The sequence below is a fragment of the Neoarius graeffei genome, chromosome 8 (genome assembly GCF_027579695.1).
Source record: "Neoarius graeffei isolate fNeoGra1 chromosome 8, fNeoGra1.pri, whole genome shotgun sequence".
Classification (NCBI taxonomy): domain Eukaryota; kingdom Metazoa; phylum Chordata; class Actinopteri; order Siluriformes; family Ariidae; genus Neoarius; species Neoarius graeffei.
The window spans coordinates 43,064,351-43,070,119 of record NC_083576.1 but is presented as its reverse complement, the minus strand read 5'-3'; the positions used below and the strand labels follow the sequence as shown (position 1 = coordinate 43,070,119).

At 44.8% G+C, this 5,769-nt stretch overlaps 1 long non-coding RNA gene across 1 annotated transcript; it reads right to left on the bottom strand.

Annotated features, from left to right (window-relative positions):
• Positions 1 to 1,426: 1,426 nt before the first annotated feature.
• On the bottom strand, positions 1,427 to 2,175 carry LOC132890111 (uncharacterized). The gene is made up of 3 exons (XR_009655160.1): positions 2,084 to 2,175; positions 1,826 to 1,944; positions 1,427 to 1,711 (listed from the first exon to the last, which is right to left on the bottom strand). It is a non-coding gene; the product is annotated as an uncharacterized LOC132890111 (long non-coding RNA).
• Positions 2,176 to 5,769: the final 3,594 nt, after the last annotated feature.

Sequence of the window (5,769 nt, the reverse complement as noted above, 5' to 3'; positions counted from 1 at the left end):
TTGGTCATACCATCGGGGGCAGGCCAATGTGCCCGCATTGACGCGGCAAGCACGCGGTATCGACGCGGTACGTACCGCATCTGTTTTGAACTGAGCTGCAATGTACCCAAACGACCACCAGGTAGCACTTGGGAGCACTCGCCCCAGATAGCAAAATCCTCCGGCCCCCCTCTACTCGCGGGGTAGCCTATTTGCATATGAATAGCAGCGAAACCGTTGCATCAATGGGTAGCCTATTTGCATATGAATAGCAGCGAAACCGCGCGTGGTCCGGGAATTGCCTGGCTTGCCTCGAATTTCCTCACTCAGTATTGGATGAAAACACTACTTTTAAACCAAAGAAATCACTCGTGATTGGTTGGCAGATGCCACTAGGCCTAGGCTATTGGTTACCCTGGGTCATCATAACCACAACCTATATATATATATATATATATATATATATATATATATATATATATATATATCTGTTGTGGTTATGATTAGCTATGATGCTGTATATTCATGTCATTGTTATCCTATCAATGACACACATTTATTGAGGAAGGAAAATTTGCAAGGAACGTTGTATCAAACAAGAGCTTTATTTTCAAAATCAGAGTAAGTACAAGACGTTAAAAAATAAACAAAATGGCAGCATTCAGTCAAAGACAAACAGTAGTTGCCTATACATTCTCTAGTGCAAGAGAGATGTGCAGGATACAAAACTAAACAAAAGCAAATAAGCACCGTATTTTAGTCCTACAGCTCCATGAAGTGCATGCTTGCGGTCTCTGAGCTGTGGGGAGCAGGCGGCATCGGACCGACATGCAGTCGTCTGTGGTGGGTTGCCCTGTACTTTGGATCTGCCTCAAGCCTTGATTGCAGCGTACCGGTAGCACATATGGCCCTTTTCCACTACCCTTTTTCAGCTCGCTTCAGCTCACTTCAGCCCGACACGGCTCGCGTTTCGACTACCTTAAAACAGCACGACTCAGCTCGCTTCAGTCCTGCTTAGCCCCCAAAACTCGCACGGTTTTGGAGTGGGGCTGAAGCGAGCCAAACCGAGCTGAGTGAGGCTGGGGGCGTGAGCAGACACTCCCCTGTGCACTGATTGGTGAGGAGGAGTGTCCTCACACGCCCCGCGAGCACGCTGAGATCTGTAAACCCGGAAGAAGGAGAATTACGAATTACGAGAATTTCTGAAGCCGTATGCGCCTCGTCTCATCTATACGCTCTTGCCAGTACCTGTTGGCGTTGTCGGTGACAACAAGCCACAGCACCAAGACCAGCAACACTAACGACACCATGTCCTCCATGTTTATTGTTTACTATCCGGGTCGTGAGACTACCGCTTAAAAGATCACTGATGTCACTGTTTGCGCCGCTTAACGACATCACGTGATGTACACCCACTTTCGCTAACTCCACCCAATGTGTCCACCCACTTCCAGCCAGCACGGTTCAGCGCGGTTGTAGTCGAAATGCAACTCCAACAGCCCCGCTCAGCTCGACTCAGCCCAACTCAGCACGGCATGGCTCAGCCGCGTTTGTAGTGGAAAAGCGGCAATAGTTCGCTGAGCTCCGGGTTACGGGATGGCGGAGGCTTAACGATCCACCCAGACACCCCATCCACCACCCCATTTTCCTCATCCGACATCAGGTCTACAGTAGCACACTGCCATACATCCATCTCGTCCATAGCAAGGACACCTCGTCTCGCGTCAAACAGCTGTAAAAACGATCGATAAAGAGAATAAGTACTGAGCAATGCACTGCGTATGGACACAACACATGAAAAACACTGAAAAAAAAATTCACATTGACCAAAACTGAAAAATCTTACCCTCTTTCTTCTGGATCGACTACGAGCCGGCTACTTCATTGCTTCCGCCTGCAACGAAAGATCAGGCTGCTGGTATCTGTAGCTCCTGCGTAAGGTTTCGTAATACGTCTTGCAGGCAGCTAGAAAAACAAATGAGAGTACGATTAACAACGTAGCAGTAGGCTAAGCTTAATAAGGGAAAGGAAGAAGGGAAGTGTAGACAGCAGAGAAAGGACAGTATAGGCTACCATAATATTTAGTGAAATAGTTGTTACTTACACACAATGTTGTCTTCGTCAGCATCATGAAGATTTGGATTTGTCGACAAAGCCCGCACTAAATAGCTTGTCACGGCTTCGTTATGAGGCAAAGTTAGTCTGTGAAAACAAAATGGCTACAGTTAGGATCAGGCTAGGATCTGCATCTATTAACGTATCTCATACAGAATGAAAGCATATTCTTTAAATCTTATCCTTGCGCCGGCTCGTATCGCCTAGTGTTTGTCTCCGAGTTGTGAAGACGGCGTACTGTTTCCTATGAAAAGAACAAAACAACGTTTTTAAGTCACTTGTCCCTCATAGCTAGCTACTGGCTACTTTTAGCTTGGGCTAGCTGCTATGCTTACTTTTAGGCTATTTAGCTTAGCTAGCAGACACCGGACAAATTCTTACCGCAATCATGGGACTCTGCACCCGTCTTTTCTTCCTGGAGTTTGCGTTTTCCCCAAAGTTACATCCCTCCAAAGCAGTCAATCTGTCTTCCACGGTGTTGAATCTGTCGTCCATAGAGTTGAATCTGTCGGTTACGAACGTAGTCAGCTCTGCAATCTGACGAGACAACCCACTGAGAGCAGACAGCAGTTTTCTCTCATCGATCTGCGGACTTCCCGACACAGGTCCATCGCGTCCAGACACAGGAGTCGACGGAGAGTAGAACGCGAGGCGCCGTCCAGCCATTGAAGATCACCAAGCAGCAAAAATCCCAGAAACCAAGAGAAAGTTCCGGAGCACATGAAAACTACGGTACCTGGTAAGCTACGGTACACCTGTTTGTACTGTATGAGCCACGCCCATGACCGCCTGGTCCTGGTCCAATCACATGCGAGGTTATTGTTATACGGTACATGCTCGCATGTTTGTGATATAAACCATTTTGAATATTTTTGAATATAGAAGTATGAAGTTCCTGCTTACTGACTGAATTAAATAATTCAATTATAAGTAATTTCAAGATTCCCCTGAAATAAACACAGAGGCCACAGATTAGGCTTCTTTTAACAGCAGTTTGAGATGCATATGATTTTTTTAAACTATAGTTTCACAATCTTTTCATACTCAAATGGTCATGTTAACGATGGCCTATTCACAGTGTTCAAACTATGCCGATATTTTCGGGGGGTCCCTTTTTTCCCTGGGGGGGGGGGTGCTTGTGCTTGCGCTTGTCTCAGAGTGCGGCTCTCCAAACACATGAGAAGCCTATCTTGCGCACATATCACGCGGACTCCACACCTCCACACACGCATCACGTCTGAAGTCATAACTCATCAGGGGAAATCATGTCCGCATTGGCATGTTCAAAAAACAACCTCGCATCAACAATGATATCAACGGGAACATTACCAATGGTAACAATGGGAAAATTCTGGGGACACAAACTAGTAGAAAGGAAGTGTGTTGGCACTGTTGGCACACTTCCTTTCTACTAGTTTGTGTCCCCAACCTGGCAGCAGCAGTCGTTGTCATATCGGTTTATTTTATCTTTGATGTGAACACAACACTTCGGATATGCAAATGCTTCCCGTTACACATGATTGCTATGTCAATAAACATCATTTTGCCAATATTTTAGAGACCCCCCCCAACATTTCCCAAATCATGTTTTCAAAGGATCTCATGTCTGTTTCAGGGGATCTCGGATCCCCCGAGTACCCCCGTAGTTCGAACGGTGCCTATTCACTCTGCCATGGACATATTCATGCACTGACTGTGGTCATTTGACTGGTCTCATACTAAAATGGCCATGCTAATGATGGCCTATTCACTCTGACATGGACATATTCATGCACTGAGTATGGTCGTTTGAGGTGTCGAATGTGGGCATTTGCATGCATTGTAATTTATTGCATGGATATGAATTTAAATGTGTGTTTTACATTTGCATAGGATGAGTATGTGACTGAAGAGGGGGAAAGCCTTGCTGAGGAGCAGAGTGAAGCCTGTCCAGACATACAAGATGGAGAGGGTCATGGAAGTGATCAGTCCAGAAGTGAAAAACCAGAAGACTTGATGAAATTTCTGGCCATGATGCTTTTGTCATGGCAATCAGCCTTCAAGATTTCTGATAACGCCATCACATCGCTTCTTCTGTGCATCAAACAGTTTGTGTGGATACTTGGAAATGTTCTCTGTGTTAATTCCCTCACTGCCTTTTCCATCAATATTCCAGCAATATACAGGTTTTGTACTGTTGCTATTATTGATAGACATATACCCTTGGCTGCTACTTTCACAGTACACTGTTGAAACACATTATTGTTGCATTCATGTCTTTGTTATTTTTAGTACTAGTAAAAGTTTTTCATCTCACTGTGTACTATGTATGGCTTAAATGACAATAAACCTTCTTGACTTGACTTGTGTGCAGCAACTCAGTTTTAAAAAGCTTACAATTCTACAATTCTTACAATTAAGTTAATACCTTTTAGTAAAATGTTACCTGGGAACTCCCCCTGCTATCCTGATTTGCATTTGTATAGCCTTCCCTAGGCTTAGGGGAAGGGGGGACAACTGCCAAAGCAAGTTACACGTCCATTTCCGACAATTCACGGCAGTTTTCAGTGTTGCCTGCAAATTGCTGTAAATTGTCATAAACCTGAAATTCCACAGAAATCTACAGTCCCGTTTGCTCCCGTAAATCCCACTTTTCATGCAGTGTCATTTCTGCCGCGCATTAAGCTGGAATGCTGAGAAATTAAATGAAACGTCACTGCATGATAACTAGGCTATGTGTTTAAATTCCACTTGTGCAAAAATGCTCAGCCTTCATCCCAACAGTTTAATAGCCTATCTTAACTTTTGTCATTAGATGTGTAAAATAGCGTAAATTATAAACCAAGTTTCACTAGTTCGCCCTTGAGTGCTTGGTGTACAGTAAGCATGTTTGGCATGTCAGCTGGCCTCGGTACCTGGATGATTTCAGCGGAGATCATACGGGATGAAATCCGCTTCACACACCCCCTATAGAGGAATTGCAGCTGGGTGCTCTAGTGAAATGGAGGAGAAGGGGGAGGTGGTGGGACAATTCGAGAAGCCTTCGCGCATGACAGGTGAAAGGAGCAGGAGGGATTAAATCTCCGGGAAGGCGGGAGCAGGTAATGACAGCTGTCAATCACTCCGCAGGCTTCCTCCCGAACTACGTTTATACAAACAACATTTATTTTAAATACCGAAATCACGCACAGCCACTTCACCTCTCTAACTTAAATCCTGGAAGTGTGCTAGAGAATACTGTGCAGTTTAATGATCTCGTTATCAGCTGAATCGGCATGCGCTAGAATATTAATGTTATAAATTAAGTTGGGATATTTATTAATAACTAACATAACCAGACGAACTGTCTTCACCTACAAAACAACAGCAGTGTCTGTACAAAAAATTAAGTGACGGGGCATGCCAAACAAACTGTGCAATTGCAATTTTTTTTTTAACAGCTGCATGGAGGAAAGGAGGTGAGAGGAGAAATTGGCGCATCTGCTCAAGTTTGTGGCGTGCAATTATCAACTCGTATGTGTTCAATTGTCTCTGTTATTAGTTAGCAATAGAGGTAATTTGCTATCACCAAATCGCCGATTATCAACGAAAGGAGAGGGAGAGATGGCGGGTGCACATGTTTTGGCGGCCACTGACAAAGCCTACTTCAGTGTTATGCTGCCCCCATGGCTGCAAGTTGTAACTGCACCCTTACCG